At 36.8% G+C, this 14,164-nt stretch overlaps 1 pseudogene; it reads right to left on the bottom strand.

Moving 5' to 3' along the window:
• Positions 1-388: 388 nt before the first annotated feature.
• On the bottom strand, positions 389-12,772 carry LOC132029527 (protein NRT1/ PTR FAMILY 6.2-like; annotated as a pseudogene).
• Positions 12,773-14,164: the final 1,392 nt, after the last annotated feature.

The following is a 14,164-nucleotide window of genomic DNA, read 5'->3' on the forward strand; positions in this document are numbered from 1 at the left end:
AGATCACTGTCATCCAAATCTTTTCCAAAGTCCGTGCATTGGTAACCTGAATCATCATCTGATGGGATTTGATATACAAAGTAAGATTTACTTTGGCTATTTGCTTATATACTAAACGTTGTGCTAAGAATATGTAACGTTTCATTTAACATTATATACTTGTGAAAAAGTTTTCACTATTGAATTTGATCACTCATTTTAATTCTCTCAAATTCAATTCAACTACTCACTTACCAACCTAAAAATGACTTATCTGAATGGAGCAGAATGAAGGTAGAGGATTGTAGACGACGACCTAATTAATAGGAGATTACTTTCTTAAGGTAAAAGGTAAAAGGAAAGAGGGTTCCTCATTCACATGGGTAAAAGGAAAGAGGGTTCCTCATTCACATGTAAGTTTAAAGTAATTTATGCATACAAATGAGATCTTAACTTTACAACACGACATGCCCAATCTCATATACAATCACACCAATAAAGCTTATTTTCATATTTTTCCAAGATGGCAAAGATGATTTTTATGCTCCAAAACTAGCATCTCTCTTCCACAGAGAAACTACTAACAGCATTTTTCGTGCAAACATTGTGTTCTAATATAGCTTTTGATGTGTACCATGAAGCACAAAGAACATACAATCCAAAGTCTAGAAAGATAAGTATGGCTAGAAGGCCATAGAAGCAATCGAGTCTACCCTTGTTAATACTCTCACCTACCCAACCACTATTCTTTGTGGTTGTCACCATCTTAACAATGGATATCAACAAGCTACTAAAGAAGAAACCAAGTGCCATTGTAGTAAGGAAGAGGCCAGTGCTCATTGTTTTCATCCCTTTAGGTGACTGTGTGATGAACAAATCCAATTGTCCTGTATACATGAATCCCACTCCTGCACCAACCAAAAAGAACTGTGGGATCAACAAGAAGACACTTATCGGTAAATTGTTAGATGCCTCTTGATTTGCTCTTGCAACTGATAGTCGTTTAACTTCTGTTATTGCTGCAACACCCATACCCAAGGAGGATAAAAATAGACCTACTCCTATCTTTTGTAAACTTGTGAAACCTGCAAGAAATAAAATTAAATTAAAAAATAAAGAAATCTAACAAAAGGATGCAAAAACAGTATCTGAACTAACACGGCAATTAGGTGTATCTGGTACTACAATGACTTACTTTTTGGATTAAAATATTATACTCAAAATATTTTTTGGTGTTTGATTGAAGAGTGGAACATATTATTCGGGAAAATTACTTAGTATTAATGATTGATAATAGTATTGGCAAACCCGATAGTGTTTTTGATGATGATTTTTTTTTGTGTTATAAATTGGTATTATTAATGTCTACATGTTGCTTAAAACAATGATATAAGTTAAGAATTGAGATAATTTGTAACACTGCATGCCAAAACTAAGAGAAGTCACGAAACAACAAATTAAAAATGGCTTTTCCTTGGTGAACAATTTTCAGAAAACATTTTCATCATAGAAAACACAGACATTATGTATAACTAACTTACCTGATTTTCCTGTCCATTTTTTCAAGAAAGGAGCAATTAAACAGTCATATGTTGCCAGAGATATTAATATAGCTGATACAAAGAAGGCAGTGAGAGAGGCAGCAGGAATTCTAAAGTTTCCAATAGATCTATCCATGGTAGATGCTTGTTCTACTGAGAAGGTGACAAGTTGTGCATACGCAGTCCAGAATAGAATCGTTGTTGCCCAAATTGGTAATAATCTAATCATCATTTTTACTTCCTCCACTTTTGTCACTGAGGAAACTCTCCAAGGATTTTGAGCCAAAGAACTAATACTTTCATAATCTTCCTTTGTGAGAATTGCAGCCTTGTCCAAGAATCTAGAAAAGGTAACATGCTTTAATAAATTATGATTGCAAAAAAGACCCACTGAAGCTATTAGATGCTGAAAATGGTTGTGCTGTGTGGTGAGACATATTTAAATAAATAAAAGTATGTCTTCTTAACCGCTTAAATATTTAGAAGAGGTGTCACACATTTCATGACATCAGAGCAAGTAAAGCGGTGATAAAATTGAAAAATCTTATGGTTACACATTATTAGTGTTGGGAAGAAACAAGCAATAACCAAATTGCACGACGAGGTAACAGCGGAAGAAATACCCAAGTCAAAACTTCCCACACTATTCGAACCAAGAGAAGACAATAAACACTAACACAAATGGAAATCCAGCAGCAAAGCTATACCAACAATAAAATAGCAAAGCAAGCAAAAATAAATTGAATGCAAGAGACACCAAATTTACGTAGTAAAACCCCTTCAAGGTGAAGAGGAAACATCCACTGGACCTCTGGCCCACAAAAGCCCCACTATAATCAACAAGAGTTACAACAATGTTCTCCAAATGGCTACAACAACAAATCCAAGCACGGAGCAACAATACATAAAAAATAGCACCAAAACTAGTGAAGAAAGGAGAGAAATCACCCAAAAAAACGAGATACTGTTCGTACTCAAAAACTGGAGCTACCAACCACAAAATTGGATCTTCACCGTTGAAATAGAAGAACCAGATGTTGAGAATCCCCAGTTTAAATTTCAGTACGATCCAACGGTTAACGAATCGGGAAACGTAATTTAAAGCGGACTGCTGTAGTAGAAAATTTCTGGACGAAAATCTGCTTTCTCTCTCACATTTTTCTCTCTACATGGCTGCCATGAATTCGCTCTTGTCTTGTGAAAATAAGACCTAAATTAATCCTATATATAGAGGAAATTTTGGGCAAAATTGGCCTGGTCCAAATTGGATTGAGTTTTATTAATCCAATTCCACATAGGAAGGGAAAACCCAAAAAACCTAACAATTCTCCCCCTCCCGACTATGTGGAGGAAACCGCCATCCTGGCGATCAAGCAATAACACTCTAAATCTAGACTTGCAGCCAAGCCCTGAACAACCTGAATGGATGACATCTTCATGACTAGAGAAAAGATTCCATCAAATCAGCTCCCTTCTTCTGATTAAAGCCCTTGACAACCGATCTAGCCTTGTACCGTGGAACTGGGTTACCATCTTCATGTTTCACCCTAAAAATCCACCTGTTTTTCAAAGCTTTTCTATCTCTAGGAAGCTTAACCAGATCAAATATATGATTATCATGCAAGGATTTAATCTCATCTTGCATAGCATCAAACCACCTTTCTTTTTGCTTTACTATCCATGGCCTCATCAAAACTTTCGTGTTCTCCCCCATCAATCAAGAGTACAAACTCATGGGAGAATAACGAGACGAAGGTACTTTCTCTCTAATAGATCTTCCGAGAGAACTCTCTGAACATCAATAGCAACTCGGTTGCTGTCGGCCAACCACATCATCTTCCACCGGAGCATCAACAACATCATGTTGGTCATTCGAACATGATCACTATCTTCATTATCAACTTGATCTTCAGTATTTTGAAGATTTTCTTCAGGTGCAATAGTCACAGGAACTGGGTCAACATCAACTAAGCTCTCATTGCTCTGAGAATCAACCTTCTCAGCTTTGTCAAAATCTTCAATTGTTTGGTCTTCAAAGAACACAACATCACGACTTCTAACAAGTTTCTTCTCAACTGGATCATAGAAACGATAGCCAAGTTCGTCTTAACCTTAACCAATGAAGATACATTGCCTAGTTTTAACTTCCAGCTTTAACCTCTCATCCTTAGGAATATGCACAAAAGCCTTACACCCGAAGACTCTCAGATGAGCATAAGAGACATCCTTACCAAACCAAACTCTGTCAGGGACATCACCATCCAAAGCAACAGTAGAACATAAGCAGCAGTATTAAGTGCTTCTGCCCAAAATGAATCTGGCAGCTTAGCATATGAAAGTAAACATCTAGCCCTCTCAACTAGAGTTCTGTTCATCCTCTCTGCTAGACCATTTAACTGAGGAGTCTTTGGAGGAGTTTTCTGATGCCCAATACCCTGTTGTCTACAATAATTATCAAAGGGACCAATGTATTCACCACCATTGTTTGAGCGGATGCATTTTAGTTTCTTCCCTGTCTGTCTCTCAACCAAGGCCTGAAAAGTCTGGAACACATCAAGTACTTGATCCTTGAACTTCAAAAGAAATACCCAGAGTTTGGAGAATGATCATCAATAAAAGTCATAAAGTAAAGTGCACCACCACGAGAGCTTACTTTAAAAGGACCACACAAATCGTAATGTACCAACTCAAAGAATCCGGCCTTTCTTGAAGGCGAATGACTCGAAAAAACTCTTTCTCGTTTCCCAAGTAGTTGAACACATCTCTTTAACTTTGATTATTTCACTCCAGAAAGCAAATTCTTCTTAGCCAAATTATCAATCCCCTTCTCGCTCATATGACTCAACCTTATATGCCATAACTCTGATGAAGTATCATTCTCCACCAAATTTACTGAGTCACTACAAATGGATCCTTTAAATAAGTACAAGTCAAATATTATTACCTCGGGCCACAATCATTGAACCTTTAAGAAGCTTCCACTGGCCACCACCAATGGTTTGATCATAACCATCATCATCAAGATTTCCTACAGAAATTAAATTCAGACGAACATCTGGAGCATGCTTGACATTGTTAACAACCAACCTCGAACCGTTCTTACTTTTCAAGCAAATTATGCCAATGCCAAGTACCTCAACCTCACTATTATTGCCCATTCGTAACATTTCAAAATTACCCGGAGTATAAGAAGAAAATAATTCCTTCTTTGGCGTGATACGAGAAGTGGCACTCGAATCCAAAACCAGTAGACTCATCACAAACAAGATTGATATCATTTTTATCACAAGTAACAAGAAGATCATTTTCAAAGAACAACAAGAACACGGTTTTCATTATTGTCTTCTTTTGCTTTTTCTCGCTCTCTCTTAAACTTGTAGCAATGTTTCTTGATGTGCTTTTCAAGTGACAATAGTCACATGTAAGATTCTCAGACTGGAGGATCTTGACTTGCTTCTACTTTTGCCTCTGTCATTCTGACCTCTGAAGTTACTTCTCCCCCTGTCTTTAGTAACCAAAACATCGGAGTATGAAGTTGAAGAAGACGAAGCTTGAGTTCTTCTCATCTCTTCATTCAAAACTCCGCTCTTAGCATATTCCATAGTACACCATCACTGGGAGCAGAATTAGTCAAAGAAACTCGAAGAGTTTCCCAAGAGTCTGGCAGAGTATTAAGAAGCCAAAGTCCGTGTATTTCTTCATCAAACTTGACACCCATTCCAGACAGCTGATCAAGGACACCTTGAAAATCATTGATATGATCAGAAATAGGGATGCCCTTTTTGTATCTAATATTCATCAATTGTTTCATTAGGAACAACTTATTATTGCCAGTCTTCGAAGCATAAAGTGTCTCGAGCTTTTCCCACAAGCTTTTAGCATTTGTCTCATTCACAATATGATGTCGAACATTATCTTCAACCTATTGCCTGATATAGCCACAAACCTGTAAGTGCTCAAATTCCCACTCTTCATCTTTAATAGACTCGAGTTTCTTAGAAGCAAACACAGGTAAATGCAATTTCTTGACAAATAGAAGATCTTTCATCTTGCTTTTCCAAATATGGTAATTACTGCCATTTAACAAACCATCTTGCTCATATTTGCCTCCATAATTCAACTGGACGATCAACACAACCAAATACAACCACAAGCTCTGATACCACTTTGTTGGGAAGAAACAAGCAATAACCAAATTGCATGACGAGGAAACAGCGGAAGAAATATCCAAGTCAAAACTTCCCACACTATTTGAACTAAGAGAAGACAATAAACACTAGCACAAATGGAAATCCAAAGAGCAGCTATACCAACAATAAAATAGCAAAGCAAGCAAAATAAATCGAATGGAAGAGACACCAAATTTACGTGGTAAAACCCCTTCAAAGTGAAGAGGAAACATTCACGGGACCTCCGGCCCACAAAATCTCCACTATAATCAACAAGAGTTACAACAATGTTCTCCAAATGACTACAACAACAAAGCCAAGCACGGAGCAACAATACATAAAATATAGCACCAAAACTAGTGAAGAAAGGAGAGAAATTACCCCCAAAAACGAGATACTGTTCGTACTCAAAAACTGGAGCTACATACCACAAAATCGGATCTCCACCGTTGAAATCGAAGAACCAGATGTTGAGAATCCCTAGTTCAAACTTCAGCACGATCCAACGGTTAACGAATCGGGAAACGTAATTTAAAGCGGACTGCTGTAGCAGAAAATTTCTGGACGAAAATCTGCTTTCTCTCTCACGTTTTTCTCTCTATATGGCTGCTATGAATTCACTCTTGTGTTGTGAAAATAAAACCTAAATTGATCCTATATATAGAGGAAATTTTGGGCAAAATTGTCCTGGTCCAAATTGGATTGAGTTTTACTAATCCAATTCCACATAGGAAGGGAAAACTCAAAAACCTAACAATTAGTTCTTTTTACGTGCTTGACTCATGAAAAAGAAATTAAATCAGAATATGAGCGGACACGAAAAGACATAATTAAAGTGCATACCGCGGGAATTGATAGTGTGAAAGATTCTTGAAGAGTCTGGATTATCTTCATAAAGAAAACGGTCACTCTTAGGAAATTGAAGTCTTCTTTTCCTAGTCATGTTAATAAGGACCTGGAGAATCTGAGCAATAGGACTTTCCATGGTTTTCTTGTATCTGTAATTTTTAGTCCCTGAGAGAAATATCAGAATAGCAACAAACATGGAGAGAGAAAAAATTCCATAACCCCAGCTTCTACCAACTTCATCTTGGATATACGCAAGGATAGTGACAGCCAGCAAAGTCCCTGGAGTTATGAAGAAAAAGAACCAATTGAAAAATAGTGTCAATTGAGCCTTTTCTTTTTTATCATTTTCATCAAACTGGTCAAAGGCAAAATCCTGAAACACTTGATTTTAAGCCACCAGTCCCTGATGCCATCAGATACAAAGATAAGTATAGAACTCCCATTTGAGATGCACTTGTGTTGCTCCCTAACGCACACGCAAGTATACGCAGTCGTACAAGTAATATAGGATTTTTAAGTCCAGATATCGATCTCACAGATACTTATAATTAACTATTTATCAAATTAAACTAATGCTAATTATCTAAACAAGAAATAAAATCCAAATTATATTTGTAAACTAATTAAAAATAAAAGAAAACAAATAATGAACTTCAACCAAGAAAGAGCAAATTTTATCGGAGAAGAGATAGATCTAGGGCTATGACCACTAACAATCCAATGAGTTTTCAAATCATTCTACCTATGGGTTACTAGTTGACGGGTTAATTGTAACTTTATAATATTCTCTCGAACTACTCACAAGCCCTCGTAGATGCTACTATAACGCCTATATCTCTATGGTCGTCGAGGTAACAAGAACACATTTATTTCTCCGTATTCAACTAAGTAGGGCTAAAGGGTATATCTCTATCCTCGTAGCGAAACGATTAAATCGAACAAACTCTATTTATTCTTATTACGTACGTGAATTCCTCTCTCAAGTCCAATTCCCGCACTACGTATAGTGTTCAATTAGTGATCAAGTAATCAAACAATTAAGAGCAAGAATAAATAAATAACCCAAAGATAGAAAATCAATAGATAGAAACGATAATCAAACGTCAACTTTCATGTTTATGTCAAAGCCCTAGAACTAAAGAATTTAGCTCTATATAGACATGGAGGAAAAACAACAAATCATCCAAATAAAAATATCAAAATAAGTATTACAGAGAAAAAAGGTAAAACCCTGTAAATACGGCCTCCACGGCGGCTCCAAGCTCTCTCTAAGTCCAAAGTTATGAACTAAGGGATTCAAGCTATCCAAAGTTATGTAAAAACCCTGTAGAATATGTATTTATAGGGTACCAAAAGGCTTGGGCTTTTAAAAAAAAAACCAAATCCAACTCGGATCAGGAAAAATTGCGGGCTCGCATCACACCCGCATCGCGGGTGAAACGCGGAAACAACAGGGAATGCATTTTCTTTCATCTTCAACTTGCGCCACGTGAATGTTGTCTCCTTTCAATCCTTTCTTTGCTTCTCTTCTTCGCTTCAACTTGGGAGACAAAGTTTAGGGAGTGTCTCCCACTTTGTCTCCCCTTCTTTTTTTTCCACTTTTTATTCAATCTCGCTCCAAATCTCTTCATCGTTACATCGCTTTATGCCTACATAGTAAAAATATAATATTAAGCACAAAATAATTATAATTGATACTCAAAAGACAATTAAAAGTATTAAAATGTGAGGCAACAATGGCTAAATATATGAAATTTATGGCCGAACATCACCACCCCACACTTACACTCTTGCTCGTCCTCGAGTAAGCACTAAAATCACTCTCAATAAATCAAGCCTAGGATCACCACCACTTTGGTTGATACCAACAATTAGGCCATATAGCAAATCAGAACATCAAATTTACACTTTCTGATCATCATGCAAGATATACAAATCAACAAACAAACAACAAACTTCTAACCTCCCAATCTCAAATATGGACTCTAACTCATCAAATTTAAGCTCGCTCACCTATTCTGTCAAAGAAATTTAATAACATCACCTATCTATCATGAAACAAGTGCCCTCACAAGAAAAAATAGTCCGCACACTCAAATCAAGGAATGAATGTAAATTAAGGACTTAGCATCAAAGCACAACTCTCACGCTCACAAAGAAATTCACATGCATACACAAAGAACCATAGGCTTGCCCATTATGTACATCTCTACTAATTAAGTGTGCTTGTATAGAATCAAATAGGACTTTAACGGGTTGTAATGTTGGCTAGGGGACGGGTAGGAAAACTATTTAATAGTGACTTACACTTCCCTAAGCACTTTGCACTTTTAAACTTCATCACCCATTATTTTCATCTCTTAACTTTATTTTTCAGCCCTCTCTTCATCAATTATTCCACAAGTAATTCTCATCATATCAAGAACGCTTCAATTTTTTTTTTTTTCAAGCAATTTTTCTCTCTCTCTCTCTCTCTCTCTCTCTCTCTCTCTCTCTCTCTCTCTTTTCATGTCACATTCTTTCAAAGAGGGCCTTTTCATCACTTTGCATCTATCATTGGTCACCATTTTTTCACTTGACCATCCTTTTTCTTCAGATTTCACAATTATAACAAAGTCTAAGCTACAGTGCTCAAGGAAGCAGGGTGCAAAAACTAGGGATTCAAACAAAAGGGTCAAGGCAAAAATATGGCTAACAAACGAAAGGCTACAGGCTCAAAGGGCTAACTAGTGGTATAATATCTGAAAAGGCTAAAATTCACAAGACATATCAAAGAAAGCCTATAATCATCTTCTAAACAAAGCAACACTTTTTATTTCGCTTCAATAACATGCAGGGCAAGTTCTAGACTAAGATGCAAAACATGGAATATGTGCAAGAAATCCTCACCACACATGGCACAAGCATCAATCAAGATGGATCAATTCTATTCTAGGACAGATAGGATCATGACGAACTATACAATAAGAATAAGCTATAGACAAAGTCAGAACCATGAGTTAGGTGTCAGAAAGTCTGCTATCTTTTTTTTTTTTTCATTACTCAAGCACTCACAGGAAAGTATTACTCAAGCTCAGGCCTAAATATGCTAGTATCAAACAAGTCACAAGGTCTTTCTTCTCTCTCTTTTACTACTCCTAAAAAAACTAATCCTAAAAATAAAAAAACTACCCTGCCAAAGGCCCCCCTCGGGAAAGAACCGAGGCCATAAGAAAACCCAAGGGGTGGATGATGAATGCCACTAATGAGGGACTTAAGAAGTTACTAAAGAAAATCAAAGAAAATAAAAAAATCTTTTTCGATTTTTTTTTTCTTTTTTTAAGCACTAAGACTCAAAACTAGTAATAATAATAATAATAATAATAAATCCTAAGGCATATTAAATCATCATCCTCAGCCTTACTAGGGACGTATTTCCCACCCTACACTTAAAATCATGCAATGCCCTCAGTGCATATAGATGGAAAAATTAAAACTAGTAAAGCAAGAAATACTCCCTGGGGCCATCTAAGGCCTAGCTAGCAACATGCTTTCATCATTAAGGGTCGGCACGACCCCACACTTAAGCTCAAACATGCTCCTCGGCTTTCAACTTTGGGTACTCGGACTTCCCTCAAAACAAAACAAAAACAAAACAAAACAAAACGTGACACTATAAAAATAAAAATCTATAATTATTACACATTGGGTTGCCTCCCAATAAGAGCTTTAGTTAACGTCGTAGCGCGACGTGAATCAACTTCACCACTTTTCCCTCCACTTTGAGGATATGAATTGCGCCCCTAATTTTGCACCAAATTTTCTGCTCCGCTCTTGGGGCGGCGGTGTGAAAATAAAAGAACCAAGCAATAGGTGTTGCATCTTGCACTTCTTGGCCCTTAAGTGAGGAATGTCATTTTGTCTCTTTGGTGGCAAATTTCGTGATGTAAGGCTCTTGTTCCTCATCTATACACATCTTCACTGGCGTGGAGGGCTCGATTTTCATGTCGCCAACCAAACATAATGTAGAAAAATGTTTAGAATGAGGACCAACACGCCCCAACTCTAAAACTGCATTATTTCTGACATCCTCACTTTTGTACATTTCCTCAACATAGGCATCATCAACAAGGATCTGATCGAATGGTTGAAATTCCTTTATTTGCTCCACAAGTTGGCCAGTATCCACAACAATTGGTGGTTGGGCATCAGACACCTCAACTTTTTTATTTATTTGAGCTTGCAAGTCATAGATGTCTGAGCTAAATTGGTCTATCTCTTGTCCGAGCCTTGTTCTTTCTTCCATGAAATATGTCATGTCACTTGTAATTTCATCAAGATAATCGCCCCATACCTCTAATCGGTGAGCTCGAACCAATAGCCAAGTATCACTCACAACATCCACTTTGTGAAAATCACTTGAGAGACTAGCACAACACTTAGGACACTCTTTCCACTGACCACCACACTGGTTACAAAAGTTCCAGTCATAGAATTTAGAAGGGTCACACATTACATCCCGTATGCGCTAAATTTTAGAACAATTTTCCCATAAGTGGGGTCCTCCACAAAGTGCACAAAAATCATTAAAACATGAATACCCAACATTCAATAAATTTTCGTTCAAAGATGCCATGTCAAGAAGAATACCAGAATATTAAAAAAAAAAAAAAATATTAAAAAAAAAAAATTAAAAAAATTAAATAAAACTTGAATAGACAAAAAGAAAAGTCTAATCTAGATAAACAATTAATTTCTAAGTCCCCGACAACGGCGCCAAAACTTGTTGCTCCCTAACGCACACGCAAGTATACGCGGTCGTACAAGTAATATAGGATATTTAAGTCCGTATATCGATCCCACAGAGACTTATAATTAACTATTTATCAAATTAAACTAATGCTAATTATCTAAACAACAAATAAAATCCAAATTATATTTGTAAACTAATTAAAAATAAAAGAAAACAAATAATGAACTTCAACCAAGAAAGAGCAAATTTTTATCGGAGAAGAGATAGATCTAGGGCTATGACCACTAACAATCCAGTTGAGTTTTCAAATCATTCTACCTATGGGTTACTAGTTGACGGGTTAATTGTAACTTTATGATATTCTCTCGAACTACTCACAAGCCTGTAGATGCTACTATAACGCCTATATCTCTATGGTCGTCAGAGGTAACAAGAACGCATTTATTTCTCCGTATTCAACTAAGTAGGGCTAAAGGGTATATCTCTATCCTCAGTAGCGAAACGATTAAATCGAACAAACTCTATTTATTCTTATTACGTACGTGAATTCTCTTTCTCAAGTCCAATTCCCGCACCACGATAGTGTTCAATTAGTGATCAAGTAATCAAACAATTAAGACCAAGAATAAATAAATAACCCAAAGATAGAAAATCAATAGATAGAAACGATAATCAAACGTCAACTTTCATGTTTATGTCAAAGCCCTAGAACTAAAGAATTTAGCTCCACATAGACATGGAGGAAAAACAACAAATCATCCGAATAAAAATATCAAAATAAGTATTACAGAGAAGAAAAAAGGTAAAACCACAGTAAATACGGCCTCATATGGCGGCTCCAAGCTCTCTCTAAGTCCAAAGTTATGAACTAAGGGATTCAAGCTATCCAAAGTTATGTAAAAACCCTGTAGAATATGTATTTATAGGGTACCAAAAGGCTTGGGCTTTTTAAAAAAAACCAAATCCAACTCGGATCAGGAAAAATTGCGGGCTCGCATCACACCCGCATCGCGGGTGAAACGCGGAAACAACAGGGAATGCATTTTCTTTCGTCTTCAACTTGCTGCCACGTGAATGTTGTCTCCTTTCAATCCTTTCTTTTGCTTCTCTTCTTTCGTCTTCAACTTGGGAGACAAAGTTTAGGGAGTGTCTCCCACTTTGTCTCCCCTTCTTTTTTTTCCCACTTTTTATTCAATCTCGCTCCAAATCTCTTCATCGTTACATCGCTTTATGCCTACATAGTAAAAATATAATATTAAGCACAAAACAATTATAATTGATACTCCAAAGACAATTAAAAATATTAAAATGTGAGGCAACAATGGCTAAATATATGCAATTTATGGCCGAACATCAACTTGCTTGTTCACAATTATAATTACGTTTGATCGAATAATGGACATCACATGGAGTCGGTCGCAGCTGTGGAAGCCTAGTCGATATAGCTAACATGCAAGTTCCCTGTTAATTTCCAACAAATTAGCATCTCTATAATCATTTTCTTGTAGTAATTTTCCTTACAAATATCTATTATATAGGCTTAATGCATATGTGGCCCTCTAAACTTGCGCTTTTTGTTCATTTGACACCTCAACTAAGTGTTGTGCCTATTGAACCCCTAAAGTTATCCTCAAGTTTGTCTATCAAACCCCCTAAATTTGATTTTTATTAGAAGCAGAAATTTAATTGGGGAAATAAAGGTGGAATAATAATTTAGACATGTGGTAAGCTATTCTTCAGGTCATGGATGTGTCGGTTTTACGGTAGTTACGCTTTTCTCTACACAAATTAATTAATAGCTTTTTTCCCTCTCAATTGCTGCTAATCTTAGCTAAAAATGACATAATTAAATTAGAATATATATTAGCATGTTGCTACATTGAAGACGGAATACTATGTAAGTTGGATTGTCTTTGATAGACACACTTGAGGACGAGTTCAGGAGTTCAATAGGAACAACACTTAGTTGAGGTGCCAAAATGGAAAAAATTGACAAGTTTAGGGGGCCGCATATGCATTAAGCCTATTATATACTATATTGTTGTACCGGGCAGAGTGCTGGTCATTTAAGAACGCCCATGTCCAGAAGATGAATGTAGCAGAGATAAGGATGCTCAGATGGATGTGTGGGCATACTAGGAGAGATATGATTAGGAACGAGGTTATACGGAGAAAGGTGGGAGTGACCTCCTTTGAGGACAAATGAGAGAAGCGGGGCTGAAATGGTTCGGGTATGTGAAGAGGAGGTGCGAGAATGCGCCAATAAGGAGGTGTGAGAGGCTAGCTATCGCAGGAGTTAGGATAGGTATAGGTATAGGTATAGGCCGAAGAAGAACTGAGGGAGGTGATTAGACAGGACATGACACAAGTTCAACTTACAGAGGACATAACCCTAGATAGGAAGGTGTGGAGGTCGAGGATTAGGGTAGACGAGTGGTGTCGCACTTTAGGAGGGAGAGGTAGATATAGGGGCTTAGTAGTAGTATTATTTAGTAGTCGCATAGTTTTATTCTTGGATGTTATTATTCCTATCTATTGTGCCTTTGCTTTATATCTTGTTACTTTGCTGTCATATTTTTTGTATCTGTGTCAAATTCCTTTCTTTATGTCTCTTTAATTTCCTTTCTTTTATTTTTTCCTTCTGAGCCGAGTGTCTTTTGGAAACATCATCCTTACCCCACAAAGTTAGGGATAAGATTTGCGTACATCCTATCCTCTCCAGACCCCACTAATGGGATTATATTGGGTTGTTGTTCTTGTTGTATATTTCTTCAAGATATATTTTTTTTTTCTTGGAAAGATATTTTCCACTCACCAATTAAACACCGAAAAATCATTTTTCTCGGAGATGACTTCCATTATATTGTACCAAAATAAAACGCTCTTGTGAGCAA

This window comes from Lycium ferocissimum, chromosome 9, assembly GCF_029784015.1.
Source record: "Lycium ferocissimum isolate CSIRO_LF1 chromosome 9, AGI_CSIRO_Lferr_CH_V1, whole genome shotgun sequence".
Classification (NCBI taxonomy): domain Eukaryota; kingdom Viridiplantae; phylum Streptophyta; class Magnoliopsida; order Solanales; family Solanaceae; genus Lycium; species Lycium ferocissimum.